The 16,576-nt window shown below is 38.9% G+C and overlaps 1 long non-coding RNA gene across 1 annotated transcript in view; it reads right to left on the bottom strand.

Annotated features, from left to right (window-relative positions):
• The window catches only part of LOC143940884 (uncharacterized), a 673,128-nt gene that overhangs the window by 316,454 nt on the left and 340,098 nt on the right, over positions 1-16,576 (bottom strand). The gene's annotated exons all lie outside the window — the stretch shown is intronic.

The raw sequence follows: 16,576 nt of genomic DNA, 5'->3' as shown, positions 1-16,576 counted from the left end.
CCTCTTCCAGTGCTCTGTCCTCAGAACCAGCGGTGCTCTGTAGGCATTCCAGGGGCTACGCAAGTACGCAGGCAAAACGATGCCATGCCGTGCTTGCGCTGGTTTGTTTGGGGGACAGGAGCCACACTGGGGCGGATGTTTTTTCAGCTCTGCAGGGGCAGGCCGAGAGGTGGTTGACGCCACGCCAGCTTAAGCCAGGAATGGTGGTTTGTGACAATGGCACCAACCTCCTCTCCACCCTCCGACAAGGACAACTGACCCATGTGCCCTGTGTAGCTCACGTCCTTAACCTGGTGGTGCAGCGGTTCTTGGGCAGGTATCCCGGCTTACAGGATGTACTGAAGCAGGCCAGGAAAGTCTGTGTGCATTTCCGCCGATCATTTAATGCCTGTGCTCGGCTGGTTGAGCTCCAAAAGGAGTTGAACCTGCCCAAGAACCGCCTTATATGGGACATGCCCACCAGGTAGAACTCAACGTTGGCCATGCTGCAGCGGCTGCACATGCAGCAGAGGGCCATCGATGAGTACCTGTGCGACTACGGCACCAGGACAGGGTCAGGGGAGCTCGGTTTTTTCTCACCACGCCAGTGGGGCATGATCAGGGATGCATGCACTGTCCTGTCACCGTTTGAGGAGGCCACAAGGATGGTGAGCAGTGACAGTGCATGCATCAGTGACACTGTACCTCTTGTCCACCTCTTGGAGCATACGCTGCGTGGAATAATGAACAGGGCACTTGAGGCAGAACAGAGGCAGGAAGAGGAGGACTTCCTTGCCTCTCAAGGCCCCCTTTATCCAGACAGTGTTCCTGCTGTGCCAACCATCACACAGGAAGAGGATGAGGAGGAGGAAGAGGAGGAGGAGGATGATTGTGTCAGCATGGAGGTGGAGGCTGGCACTCAGCATCAGCAGCAGCAGCAGTCTTGTAGGGATGATTTACAGTCCCAAGAAACACGTGGACTTGTACGTGGCTGGGAGGAGGTAGCTGCGGATCATGTTGTCCTTAGTGACCCAGAGGACTCCAGACCGAATGCCTCAACTAACCTATGCTGCATGGCCTCCCTGATCCTGCAAAGCCTGCGGAAGGATCCTCGTATTCTTCGGATCAAGGAGAGGGACCATTACTGGCTGGCCACTCTCCTTGATCCACGGTACAAGGGTAAGGTTGCCAACCTTATCTTGCCATCGCAGAGGGAGCAGAGGATGAGACATCTCCGGGAGGTCTTGCAGAAAGGTCTGTGCAACGCGTTCCCAGAGACTGGGAGGTTACAAACTCCTGGTCCTGGACAACGTGTTGCTGAGGCATCGGTCAGAAGGAGCGGTGGAGAAGGTGGCCGTCTGACTGATGCTTTCAGACAATTTTTTAGTCCGCAGCCCCAAGGTATGATCGGTTCCAGCAACCATCGCCAGCGTCTGATTTACATGGTGCAGGAATACCTAGGGGCAAGGTCAGACTTGGACACCTTTCCCACCGAAAATCCTCTGGCTTACTGGGTCTTGAGGATGGATCACTGGCCAGAGCTTGCACAGTATGCAATTGAGCTACTGGCCTGTCCTGCATCCAGCGTTCTTTCGGAACGCACCTTCAGTGCTGCTGGTGGCTTTGTTACCGATCACAGGGTGCAGCTGTCTACCGAATCAGTTGATCGACTGACCTTCATCAAGATGAATCAGTCTTGGATCACCCACAGCTACCCACTTCACAGGCATACTACAGACACCCCCCAGGCACCATATTTAAAGGAATATTTCACTTTTTTTTCCACTTTAATCGTCATTAAAATCAGTGCTCCCGCCAAAACAGCCATTTTTAAAACTTTTTTTTGCATTGACCCATGTCCCCTGGGGCAGGAGCCAGGTCCCCAAACCCTTTTTAGGACAGTATCTTGCATATTAGCCGTTAAAATTAGCACTTTTAATTTCGAACGTTCGAGTCCCATAGACTTCAATGGGGTTCTAACGTTCGTACGAATTTGGGGTCCGTTCGAAAGTTCTGGTGCGAACCGAACTGGGGGGTGTTCGGCTCATCCCTACTCTCATCCAAATCCGCGCGCGGTACGAGACAGCAGCCACTCATTATAATCAATGAATAGTTCATGTCTCTGTCCTTATCACTAGAAAGTAAATACCTAGATTACACCGGATCACTTCTGTTGAACGCATCGTCATCCTAAGAGATGGGCCATACATTGCTCGATCACAGTCGTAAATCAAAGATCCCACCTAATAGTCGTAGCAGTTATGGAATGCTACACCTTGAGTATCAATCCCTTATTCTATAAATTCGTCTCTCCTCAGGGTCTATTATAGACACCGCATAAGACTAAATCGGAATCAAACATTAATCGCCCATCTTCAATTAAATTACATTACTTAGCCAACAGCAAGCTGTGGTGGTTCTATATTTCTCTGAAATTAATATATCCAGCAGATCTATCTTACATTAAAAATTTAAAACTATATAAAATCGAGATATTTTTACATTTGTCCCATTGAATAATCCATTATTAGTTTAAAAGAGAAAGATGTATTCTGGTTGCGTGAAAAAAACAACCTCATTCAATACTCAACTACCTTCGTAGAAATATAGAACCACCACAGCTTGCTGTTGGCTAAGTAATGTAATTTAACTGAAGATGGGCGCTTAATGTTTGATTCCGATTTAGTCTTATGCGGTGTCTATAATAGACCCCGAGGAGAGACGAATTTATAGAATAAGGGATTGATACTCAAGGTGTAGCATTCCATAACTGCTACGACTATTAGGTGGGATCTTTGATTTACGACTGTGATCGAGCAATGTATGGCCCCATCTCTTAGGATGACGATGCGTTCAACAGAAGTGATCCGGTGTAAGCTAGGTATTTACTTTCTAGTAATAAGGAGAGAGACATGAACGATTTATTGATTATAATGAGTGGCTGCTGTCTCGTACCGCGCGCGGGGTTGGATGAGAGGCTGGATACGATCGGGTTCTGGTCTGTCCTCCCTATGAAGACTCTTACCTGGGGTGAGTGTGCGCTGAGGCAGAGATTGCAGTTAATCCTTGTTCTACATAGAAGACAAGTGCGGTGATTATATGGGAAGTTAATATGTGTCCATGTAGTTATTATATGCACACAGTTCTTTATATGCACATTGTTACAAAAAGTTATTTGAAGTGAACGCTCTCCTCCACCTTCTGATACGTAGAATATCCCCCTTGTATAATTATTTTTTACCAGACAGAACCAGCAGTACGAATGATAGTGTAAAACGTGCAATCCGACATACTCGCATTGGTGAGTGTGTGAGGGTAGAAGATCGGGTTTAATGAATAAATGAGGTTTGCAGGTTTTAAGTGAAGCTTGTAAGGTCCTGTGGTGGGCAGTTTGTGAAGAGGGCTGAGTATAGAGCAGAGGACTGTAAAAAATAAGTAACTATAAAAGCTTATGAAGGGTTAATAATATCGACCTTAGACACACATAAAAAGGTGATAGGACCGTATGACTCCACCCTCAGATGATGTCAATACGACGAAACGCGTCAGGGTGGAAGCATACGACACGGGCATAGTGAGACTGACAGGAGGGAAGAAAGACATGCAGACAAACCGTGAGCTATTTTATAGTAACAACTTGTAGCTGCGGGTGATAAAATTCTTCCTGATCTTGATCATTTCAATGAGCTATGCATGCAGAATGAACCAACGCTTTTAAAGATTTTTACGTTTGTGAGTGCAATACTTTTTTGATAAAATAAAAATTTTTTCGTGTGAGATGGAATTACGCTATGTGTGCTTTTTGTAATTACCCTTCTCCGAGATTCTGAACACCTGGAGTCTACGATGTGGATGGGACCCGGCTTTAGGAACCAACAAGAGTGATCTCTAAAGGCCTGTGAAACCAGTTGCATCTGGTAAGAGTAATACCAAAGGGGGGTTTTTCCTGTTTTTCACATATCCCCCAGTGTGATTTGTGGGCACACCATTGCACGTGTGGAGGTGAATTCCTGATAGAGAGGGCCACATAGTACACATCCAATGAACTGTGGCAGAGAACTTTTTTATTTTGGCTTAACCATTGAGAGAGGGCTGATGAACATTGTAGTGAAACCACAAATTGGATGCAAGGACAGTTCTTATGAATGAATTGCACACTAATGATTTATTTTTGATTATTGTTAAATCTAAAATAGAAGACTGCACTAGAACACTTTATATTGCAAATGTAGTAATACGCGCTGTATTGTCTATTGGTGGATTGATTTATCTTACGATATATTTATTCATTTTGTAGATTGTTTTATATATGCAAAGCACTGTGTAAATTAATGGCGCTATATCAGTACCTGTAATAAATAAATAATGATGAATACAAAAATCCGGTTTTCTGCCAACATTCACAGGGTGCAGCTTCTGACCACTGAGATGTCAAGATTCAATCCTTAAATATGTGGAGAGAAAGCACTTGAATGAGTCATCACAGCAGTGACTTATCAGTAGAAGATTTCAATCAGACAAAGGGGGCTGCAAAGCAGGCTTTGTTCACTGTGCAGTCTTTTTTTTGCTAAGCCATAGTTGTTTCAGAAATCTTTGTCATGTAGTTATAAAACTGTGAACAAATCTTAAAATATAAATAATTCATGAAAATTTTGCAGATATTTTTTAAAGCACCTTTTTATATACTCAATGGTAATATATAATAGTATGCAGTTGTTATTATTATTTTTTTCAATTCCTATTTTCGCTCACCAGCTACATTTAAGATCAATGTATTATACATGACAGTGTTAGCATGATCTCTGTAAAGCCAAGATATTGACTTTGTAGAACACAGGCATTCATGTATTTGCTTTATATGTTCTCCTCCTATAATCTCCTTGCTTGATCTCTGGTAATGTATATTCATGCCTGACTGGAAGGCTCCGGACACCTCAGAGACTTTCTATATACTGTAGAAGGTTTTATCTTCCTGTCACACTTCTATGACTGTCAAGGTCAATTAGCACATCGTGGGTTTTTGTACTGATAAAGTATAAATATACATTGTAAAAGTTAATATTTGGTCAAAGTAGAAATCCACAGATATAGTCATAATGAAATCATGCTTTGATTTGCAATGGTTCAAATGCACATTAAAAGGAAAAATATATTGTTTTTTTAAACTTGCCTTTCCCACAGTATGAACACATTTGGGAATGGCTTATTGCCTGTAGGGCCTCCATCTGTTTAGAGGGTGAGTTCATTCATTTGCGCCTATATCACCAAATTCCCACATTGAGTCTCAGCATGTTTGGAAGAGGTTAGAGTTTGGTCTGGTAAGCGGAGTCTGCGGTAATTGATTTCCACAAATAAGGTTTCTACTTCAAATACAAACTACATTCTCTTAATTTATAGATAAATCAGCTTTTGTACAAGTACTACACTATGCAGCCAAGATTGGTTTGCAGATATAAAAATACTAGTAAGGGATGCCTGTGGTCAGGGAAATATAATCAGAGTGAATGGTACACCAGTGGCCATGCATCAGGCCATACCAGACCAGTATGCTGGAAACATGTAAAAATAAGCAATTGTTGGATCATAAATTCAATAATTAATCACTTGCCAACCATATAGCTTAGATATACGGCAGCAATGTGGCACAGCACTTCCGAGTCTGGGCCACGCATGCACACTGCCTCCGACTCGCTCCTGCTGTGATTGTATACAGCCGAAGCTGATTGGCAGGTACCACAGAAGCAATGTCTGCCAGCACCCACCAATCCTTCGCTACAAAGGGAGAATGGCGGTCTGCCTATGTAAACAAGGCAGATTCCACATTCTGTCAGTACAGAAGGCATGGATCCTGTGTTTCTGCAAAGTAGGGATCCATGCTTTCCCCTAGTACAAGAACCTCCCCCACAGTAAGAAAACACAGGTTAGGCACAAAGTTAACCCTTTGATCGCCTCTGATGTTAACCCCTTCCCAGCCAGTGTCATCAGTACAGTGGCAGTGCATATGTTTTAGCACTGATCACTGTGTTAATGTCACTGGTCCCCAATTATTTTTTTTAAAGTAAAAATATCCCTTCATCCCAGTTGTTGTCTTCTGGACAGGAAAGGCGTTGGATTGGAGCTAGTGACGTCAACCAGTGCGTTGCAGGCAACCATGCAAGATTTTATCCCATATCGCTCAAATTCATTGTCCTTGATGTACCGTATTTATCGGCATAAAACACGCACTTTTTTCACCCTAAAATCAGGGGGAAATCGGGGGTGCGTGTTATACACTGATCCCCCACTGTTGCTAGGGCTTTCTGCCGCTATCTGCGGCTTCCGTGTATTTTCGGCCACACTCGGCCGTTCGCGGCTATCTTCGGCCGTTGTCGGCTATCTTCGGCTGCACTTTCGGAAAGCCACCGAGAGCGGCCGAAATTAGCAGAGAACGGCTGAGTGCGGCCAAAAATAGCCGAGAACGGCCGAGTGCGGCCGAAAATACCCGAAAGTGGCAGAAAACGGCCAAGAACTACCGGCGCCATTTTTTAACAGCAAATGACCGACAAGGCTGCAAATGCAAGGCTGCATACAATTGACAAGGCTGCAAACCACTGGCAAGGCTGCAAATGCAAGGCTGCAAAAGACTGACAAGGCTGCAAACGACTGACAAGGCTGCAATGCAAAGCTGCAAATGACACTGATAAGGCTGCATTGATGGACATTTAAATGTAAGTTTTTTTCCTTAAACTTCCCTCCTAAAAGTATTTTTCTTTTAAATTCCCTCCTAAACTTGGGGTGCGTGTTATACGCCGACAAACACGGTAAATGCAATTTTTATTTAATTAACCAGCTTTATACGCATTAATGCACTATGAGCATCTTCTGTTATCTTTTGTAACCACATGATGTAATTAACTAATTTAAGGAGCACCATTTTCCTGGATACATTCCCTGGAGCTAGCTGACCACTTATCTTCAGAGGCGCTTCCACTCACACGCATATGATCTCTTGATTTGATTCGGTAAGCGGACAACTTTCACATATAGAGCACTGCGGTGACACACTTTCCATTGTGGATTATTTCAGCTGCACCACAAACAGTTTGTTGTATTTGCATGTGGGAAAAGTTGGATTATCATCTTTTCACTAAACACATTGAATTGTGGAGCACTGGACTATGTATGAACTTTTTGCACCATATATTATGTGTCATTTTTTGTGAACAGGTCGTGGCTATTTACCCAAAAAATTACTTTTGATGTAGTTCACTTGATGCACCACTCTAGGCAACAAGAGTTTCACTTATCCAGTGACACCTCGCCATTTGAACATAAACTATTGTTTGATTTTGCTTGTTGCCCATTGTTTGTTACATCTGTTACCTAATTATTTTTTGGGATAATACCCCAGTCAAAAACAGTGCATCTTATTTATTTCACAAAAATATACCATAGTTTGTAGACGCTGTAACTTTTGCGCAAACCAATCAATATACGCTTATTGATATTTTTTTTTCACCAAAAATATGTAGCAGAATACATATGAGCCTAAATTGATGAAGAAATTGCATTTTTTAAACTTTTATATTGGATGTGTTTTATAGCAGAAAGTAAAAATATATATATTTTTTTTTCTAAATTGTCAGTCTTTTTGTTTAAGACACAAAAAATAAAAAACACAAAGGTGATCAAATACTACCAAAAGAAAGGGAAAAAAGGACATACTTTTTATTTGGTTACAGCGTCGCACAACTGGGCAAGTGGTGAAAAAAAAAATATTTTGCTCAAAAACAATGTAACAGACTAGATTTTTAAATAATGTATTAGTCGAAACACACATTTAATCACTCATTCAATATTTCCTTGAAACAATGCTTATATAGAAAGATTGTTTAGTACTGCCCCCGTAGGGGCTGCTAGATTAACAGGTTTCTCAAAATAGTGCATTAAACAGTCTAGGGGATGTCTTTTTATGATTTATTGCCTGTAGCTCTTTTAACAGGAGAGAGTTTGGGGTGGTATGGGATTCTCCAGAAATGATGACTTGTAACAGGAGGACACTCTTCACTAGTTGAAGTTTCCCTGAGCAGACTTTAGACCAGTAACCAAGGGGAAGCCAGAACTGAGACCCTGTAGGAGCAGTCTCAGAGAAAGAGCCACCGCTGGCTCCCAAAGTAGGTCAGCACACAATCACTGGTGCTGCATTCCACCAGGCGCTCTTCAGTGGATCCTCCAAACCAAATCCTTAGCCAAAGGAGTAATTAGAAATAGATCCCCCAGCTCTTCTATAGCTGGGACCTCGATGAACATCAGCATACTGCAGCAGAACTACCCAAAGGGGTATCAGCCCCACTAAGGCTGGAAAACTTCTCCAGTGGGACAAGAACATGGCTCCTCCAGAACCCAGGCTATTTATTATGGGGTGATTATTTTAAGGTTTTGGTTAATTTAATGTAGATTTGTTTAGCTCTGCACTTTTTATATATTTAACACATACTATATATGTTTGGTATCAGAACTTGTTGGCAATTTTACAGATATTCAGACCAAACTGCAGATTTTAGGTGCAGAAAATATGCCTGTAGAGTCACAGCTGGGGCCATAGACCAACCACTGTACCGCTGCAGATTACTTAGATCGCTTTGTGTATCAGGCCCTCTGACTTCAGATTCTGTCTCAATGAAGCCAACAAACAAGAGTTGAAGGCTTCATTCATAACTATATTAGAACAATATTATGATGATGTATTTTGGTTACAAGATGTATGTTAAATCTGCAAATGCTGGCAAAGTAACAAAATAGTAAGGACAAACACCAGTGACCAGCTGTCCCTGCACTGACAAATCAGATTTAGCCAGACAGAACCTTTAAATATTTTTTGTAGCATCACTTTTTCTTCTTCATTGTTGCCAGAACTGTTCAAGGTCACCAGTGGTGTTTCTTAGCTTTGGAGCATTAAATCTCTACAGAGATCCTACAAAACAAATAATTTTAATCTTTTCTTTCCTTTTGAGATCCATCTTGCCCACATGCACTGTGAAAATGTAATTATTCTGCATGGCAGGATGCAGGCAACTATACATGTCGGATACAAATAGGGATGCCGAACCTCAGAGCGGATGAACACTGTGCCGGCTATGTGCAGGCTGGGCGAATAGAGGTTTTTCTTATGATAAAAGGTAATGGGTGCAATTTATTTCTTCTTTTTTTGCTCTGCCTGGGGACAGGGTTGAAGGACTTAGATTTTTCAATACAATGCACGTATCCTTTATTGTGATTGAATATCCACACTAAAAGAAGATTAAAATATTTGTTGGCTGTTACCTCAATTGCTGCCCCCACTAAAACACTGTATTGCTAATGAGATAATTAGCAACAAGTGATTCAAGCAAAACTATATTTTTGGTCCATTTTATTTAAATTTTTGTTTACAGGCTTATAAAAAATATATCATTTGCTTTTCTTTGTAAAAAAAAAACAAATATTTAATTATATATTTAATAAAGCGTGTCTCTATGCTTGAATCCAATTGTGCCCACTGACATTTCTAGTAATGGAGCACAGAATTTTTATTTACTTACTACCAATGCAGATTAAAGATCGTTCCCTTATATTCACTTTTCAAAGTAAGATGAAGCTAGTAAAAGTAAATTGTTTGCATATGTATTGTGTACCAGATTGGGTTTTTAACCACTTAAGGACCGCCTCCTGCACATAATGGCACGGCTAAGCACAAGCACGTACCGGTACATTGCTCTTTAAGTGCCCGGTCCTGAGCTCTGTGACCACGGCCACTGGACCAGCGGACCCAATCGCCGCTGGTGTCCCGAGATCAGGTCACAGAGCTGAAGAATGAGGAGAGGTCTGTGTAAACAAACATCTCCCCGTGCTTCCTACTGTGCCTGTCCCTGTCCCTCTTATAGGGAAAGATGATCAGTGATGTCACATGCCAGGCCATGCCCCCTACAATAAAAAAACACATAACGTCATACATAACCCCTCCTCGCCCCCTAGTGGTTAACTCCTTCACTGCCAGTGTCATTTACACAGGAATCAGTGCATTTAAATAGCACTGATTGCTGTATAAATGACAATGGTCCCAAAAATGTGTCAAAAATGTCTGATGTGTCCGCTATAATGTCACAGTCACAATAAAAATTGCTGATCACCGCCATTACTAGTAAAAAAAACAAATATTAATAAAAATGCTATAAAACTATCCCCTATTTTGTAAACGCTATAACTTTTGCGCAAACCAATCAATAATTGCCAACTGTGTTTTTTTTTACCAAAAATATGTAGAAGAATACGTATCGGCCTAAACGGAGGAAAAAAATGTTTTTTATATATTTTTTGGGGATATTTATTATAGCAAAAAGTAAAAAATATTGCATTTTTTTCAAAATTGTCGCTCTATTTTTGTTTATAGCGCAAAAAATTAAAAACGCAGAGGTGATCAAATACCACCAAAAGAAAGCTCTATTTGTATGGAAAAAAGGATGGCAATTTTGTTTGGGAGCCACGTCGCTCGACCGCGCAATTGTCAGTTAAAGCGACGCAAAAATGTGCTTGGTCCCTTGGCTGCAAATTGGTCCGGAACTTAAGTGGTTAAATTGAACACCTTATATTATTAACGTTATTAACTCTCACTTTGCTAGGAGAACAACCTCCTTTAGTAAAACAACACCTTGTCTTCATAGTAGAGCTATGCTATGTTTGTGACCTGAACTCCTTCTACTTAGGTCTGTTCTCACACATTGGTAAAAAATAAGTTATTTGCAGCTCTAGAGTAGCAAACACATATCACTTGCTGACTGCAAAGAAAAAAAAATGAAATATTTGTATGTTTGTTAAATTAAAAAAAGTATTTTTTACATTTCAGCATGATCCATAAAGAGAACACCCTGGGTTGCACTACATACTCCCTATAAATCTTTCAATAGCAAAAGCTTTAATTGTTCTTGTAGTCCTAGCCTAAAATAATTGAAATTTTGCACAATATCTGAATGCTAAAATTTTGTCTCTTCTCTGGCATCTAAAGTAAAAAGTTCTTCCTAAAGAATATTAAAATAAGTCTGATTGTTTTTTTTTTTTCCTGACTGCTGACTGGAGAGATAATATATTCTCTTCTCGGTCTTGATATATATGTGTAGTTACAGCTGAAGCTGAATTCAATTTTGTTCTTTTAAGCCAGGGAAAGTAGAGTACATACTGCCGATAAACTGAACATTTGCTAGGCTTTTTCTCAGTTGTGAAAGTTAAGGAGAACGGATATACTTTTTGAGATCAAAAGTAAAATTATTTGTAATAAATGTAAAATTGAAAGCTAGAAATGTGAAAACATGAAGCATTTTTATGTGTCAGTAAGTGCATGGAAAAGGCCGAATGACCATGATATCACAGCTCCTCCTAGCGTTCAAGTGTTGGAAGCCTACACCATGGTAGATTCTGGATTTGAGGTCCTATAACATGCATCACAGGCTCAAAAAATGCAAGTGACAACATAGAAATTAAATATTTACATGCTTAATTGCAGTTTTCTTTATTTTCACTAATTCTTTTTTTGTTCTCTTGTAATACCAGTGTGCCTTTGAATTTGCTATAAAATTTGAGTAGTCAATTCCCTAGCAAAGCTGACTCCCTCCTTGCACATCATAGCCATCTTCTTTTCTGGGAGTATCTAAATACTTTCTATACTAGTCAAGGTCCTTTACCCCACCCTTCACCTCCATCCATAACCTTTTATGTAGATGCTGGGAAGGAGCAAAGGGGAATATTATAAAGTGCATTTGAGTGACATATCTAAGTCTACTGGGGCTGCTGACATTACACCCAAGATTGCAAAGCCCAGCTATGGTTTTAGGGACTACAAAAGGGAGGCGTTTACATAAATGTAAATACAGTAAAACCTTGGATTGCAGGCATAATTTGTTCCAGAAACATGCTTGTAATCCAAAGCACTTGTATATCAAAGCAAATTTCCCTATAAGGAATAATAGAAACTCAAATGATTCATTCCACAACTATTTATTCATAGGTCCTTTAGTTTATAGTCTATATAAAAAGATTATAGCAATGTGACCAGGTTGTGTAACCATAAAATGTACATCCACAGGTGCCATAAAAATCCAGCAGGAGCTATAAAGTATAAAAGAGGAGAGAGGCACCTCTAAGTGTAGAAATATGTTTTCTAAATGTTGTACCTTCATTAAATGTAACCATATTGCTACACTTAGAGGCGGCTCTCTTCTCTTTTATACTCGTGACATGACGCCACTTGTATGTCAAGACATCGCTTGTATATCAAGTCAAAATTTATTAAAAAATGTTGCTTGTCTTGCAAAACGTTCTCAAACCCATTTACTCTCAAGCCAAGGTTTTACTGTATAATCTTATTGGAAGATTGTTGTTGGAAATGAATGATCCTAAACCACAGGACATCAATTAAAAAAAAAGAAATAGTTTCTGAAAGTTATTCACATTACTGATTAGCAGTTCAATATTTTTTAAGAAATTTACATTCTGCAGTTTGACCACAAACAGCAAGAAAAAAGAAAATATGAAAGAAATTGAAAATACTTTAATGGCATTATGTCGCTGTTAGAATATTATTCCAAATTCATAATTCGGCATTTATAGGTGTTATATATATTTATGGCAAGCTTGCAAAACATATTTGGTTTTATGATTAATCATAATAAATAGTATGTGTGAATGACCTTGATCAAGTGTTCAGTGAAACATATTCTCATCTGAAGCTGAGTTAGTAATAAGTTTCTGAATGTAGCCAGTTTGAGCATGACATATATGGTATCTTGGTACAGAATGTCATGAGAAGACAAAAATAGACATGTGTCTACGTAGCCATAGAAATGATACATTGTGGATTATATCTTGTAAAAATAAGTTTAGAGTAGTCTCAGTCATGTTAATACATATTAGTATATAGTTACTTAATGTAAAGTTGTTAACATGTGTTCATATTATGTAAATGTATGGTTATGACATTATATGAACAGCACATTATGTCACGTATAGAGTGTTACATGTGAGCTTGTCAATCAAACTCCATATGACTCTCTGAGTATCTACTTACATTGCAGAAGTTAGCAGATATGAATGTGTGCCATACAAGGTACTAAATTTGTGAGGTTATGACGTTCACATGTAGCATAAAAGCTGAGATGTTTCGAGATTGAAGGAGGGCACTCATTGACAGACACTCACACGGGCACTCACACTCAGACACCCACACATGATACTGACATATTCACAAAGAGACTGATGACTTGGGACAGCTGAATTCTGCCAGAAGTCTAAGAACGTCATTTCCTGCTTCTTCTTGGAGGACTCACACGAGGTCAAGATGGACAGAAGGCAGAACCATTAAAGCACACATGCTTCCATAAGCTGATTACAGCTTTGACAACTATTCAATTTCATATATTTTACCTACACTGAACTGAACTATTATACTTTTTACATTGTATTTATGATGCCAACTGTGTGACAAATAAACTCACACTTACTTTTAAGTCAGTTTGACTATCAATGCTATTGATTCGGAAACGCCTCTGAGATATAGAATATTAGACAATATTAATATTCTTCAATTTGGCGAGCCAGACAGTGCCGTCATTTCTCAATTTTTACGGAAATCTCGATCCTTGCTGAGGGGGGAGATATAATCGCGGTCTTGCAGAGATTCAAGGCTCGAGAATAAAGACGGTTCAGAACCTATCAACCAAGAGGCGTTTGTGTTGCATCAGATGTGGTCAACAGTCCAGTATCAGACAGTTGAAGACAAGAAATTCTTCTAAATACGGTGAGTAAAAGTTATGGAATTTATTGATGATATAGCGAGAGAAAGCAAACTAGAGTTTAAAGATGTGTCTTTTTACCCAAATGACAGTGACTTATGGGCATATATGTACAATGAATGTTTACAAGCTAATTTGCAGATAGAGAAAAATAAATTTACTGTTATGAAAGAGCGTAAAAAGATATCGAACATTTTGAACCTAGTGAGAATATTTAATAAGATGATTATTAATATTTTACCTGCTAAAAATATGAAAGTTACACTAAAGCAGACAGAAACTAACAATGTACAGAACACAGGAATACATGAAAATGTGTCCCAAGATTCTCTTAGTTGTCCAAACTGTGAGATTTTTTGTAATTACATAGAGAATCTTGAAGAACAATTAGAATCTAAAAAATGAATTTGCTAGAGTTACAAAATGACAGTAGACAGGTTGCTGTAATAACTATAGATGACAAAAAGATTGTATCCAAGTCTAAGCTACCTTCTTATATTCCGGAAAATTCGGATATGGAGAATGTTGATGCTACTAATGAAGTAGAAATGAAACATAAAAACTTATTTTGTAGAACTGCAAAACTAAAGTTGCAAATACATGACCAACTTATGAAAGTTTTAAAAGATTTTCCAATGTATGACATTGAGGCAACTGTATTTTCCAATTGGGATTTATTTGAAATGTTTGCGGATCGTTTTAATCTGTCAAATGATCAGCGCAATTACATATTTCAGTTGTGGGTTCCTGTTAATTTTGCTAAACGAATTAATTCAACTGTTATTGATGACGAAGGTCAGGAAAAACAAAATGACGCGACAGATAGACTACGACAATTATTGCTATGTGCAACTGGTGAGCAAATACCGACCATAGAAATGTTAGATCTATTACAGACTACTGTAGAAGAAGATCCATTTGGGTTTAAAATAAAGTTTTGCAAGGTTTATGAAATGATTTTTGGAGTAGATAATGACAATGACCCAGGTTTAAAAATAGCTTTCATAAAAAAATGTAAATACCTTGACCGAACTTCAGTAGCTATAGCACAGGAACGTCAAAATTTAAATGATGTAGTAAGTTTCATTGATAAAATTAGGAGGCAATTGAATCAAAGCAATCTCACACATGAGGTAGCTATAATTCAATGTGACAAAAATAGTCAGGCTGCAGACATGTTAGAAACTACAGGTCTTAGCAGGAATGACAAGGACAGGTGCAGGCAAGTGAGGCAAGGAGAGCCTATCACGTGTCTTTACTGTCATAGATCTGACCATATGAGAAAACATTACTGTAAATTTAAGAGAGATTCACAAATAAAAACTAAAGATATGGAGAATGAAAAATCAGCTTTTGTACAACCTGTTTTTTCATGTCAAGATAAAATTTTGACTGAATTACCTTATGCCACAGAAGTCAAACAGATCAGTAATTTGACTGTTAACAGCAGTTCAGACAATTCTGTCACTGAACAAAAGGGTTTATTGCCATTGCCAAAAATAGAATCACATCGGGATTCAATTTCTCTGCCATTACAATATGTAGCACCAATTATATTGGATGAGAATGGTAGACCATATATACAATGTTTGCTGAATGGTAAAAATATAAATTGTCTCATTGACAGTAGGTCTGAGATTAGCCTTACCAGAGAAAACATACCCGTGAAACCTAATTCTCCTATGTGCAATATAGTGGGTTTTAATAATACAGGTAATTCCACTGCTAGACAGGTATCTAATGTAACATTTGAGGTACCTGGATTAGTGAAAACTAAAATTAACATTTGGGTTTGTCACAAAGCAGAGAATATACTTGGCATTGATGTAATCAATGAACAAAAGTGGGTGATTGATTTGACAAATAAAAGTATTTGGAAAGATCCATCTAGGCCAAAATCAGTGCTTATTGATCGCTCTGTATATAGTAATGTTGGTTCCATTACCAATATGTCTACAGAACAAAAGTGGCCTGATGTTGATGGTAATTGTGCTTTAAAGGAAGTGGTACAAAGTTTTCCAAGTTTGTGGTCAAAGTTTAAAAATGATATTGGAACTTTGAAAAATACAGAATTGAATATTGAGGGAAAAGATCCAGAACCTCTTAGTCAGTATGAGTTACCACTAGAATCAATTGGTCCACTTTCTGCCATTATTCAAGAGTTTGTACAACTTGGAATTGTAAAGAAAGCTAAATCAGTGGTAAATAACTGTATTTGGCCTATCAAAAATACTGATAATTCATATTCTTTATCAATTGACTTAAGGACATTGAATAAACACATCACAAATAACCCAGTTCTTCCTGATAAATCTAATATTAAGTTAAATTTGAATGCTGAGGACAAAGTGTTTTCTGTACTAGAAATCGCTAATAGCCATTTTTCCATTCCTTTAACGAATAGTTGTCAGTACAAACTTGCATTCACATTCAGAAAAGAGACTTATACGTTCACTCGATTAATACCTGGTCTAGGTATTGGTGATGGTATAGTTCATGAAACTATAGCAAAAATACTTTCAAAATTTTCTAGACCAGACTGCATTTGTCAGCATGTGGATACGATTTTGCTGAGTACTCAGAATATCGATGAACATATTGCTCTTTTGTCTGAGTTGTTTATGATGTTACAAGCTGAAGGTTTAAAATTAAACACGGCAAAAGTTCAGCTGATGAAAAGTCAAGTGAAATTCCTTCACATGCAAATTAGTCAAGGAAAGAGACAACTGTTGCAAGAAACAGTTAGAGATATCACTGCAATTCCAACTCCAACAACTCATAAGGCATTGCATCAATTT

The sequence above is a fragment of the Lithobates pipiens genome, unplaced genomic scaffold (assembly GCF_037356315.1).
Source record: "Lithobates pipiens isolate NorthernLeopardFrog02 unplaced genomic scaffold, aLitPip1_a1.2 Scaffold_3, whole genome shotgun sequence".
NCBI lineage: Eukaryota > Metazoa > Chordata > Amphibia > Anura > Ranidae > Lithobates > Lithobates pipiens.
This window is presented reverse-complemented; position numbering and strand designations above follow the sequence as displayed.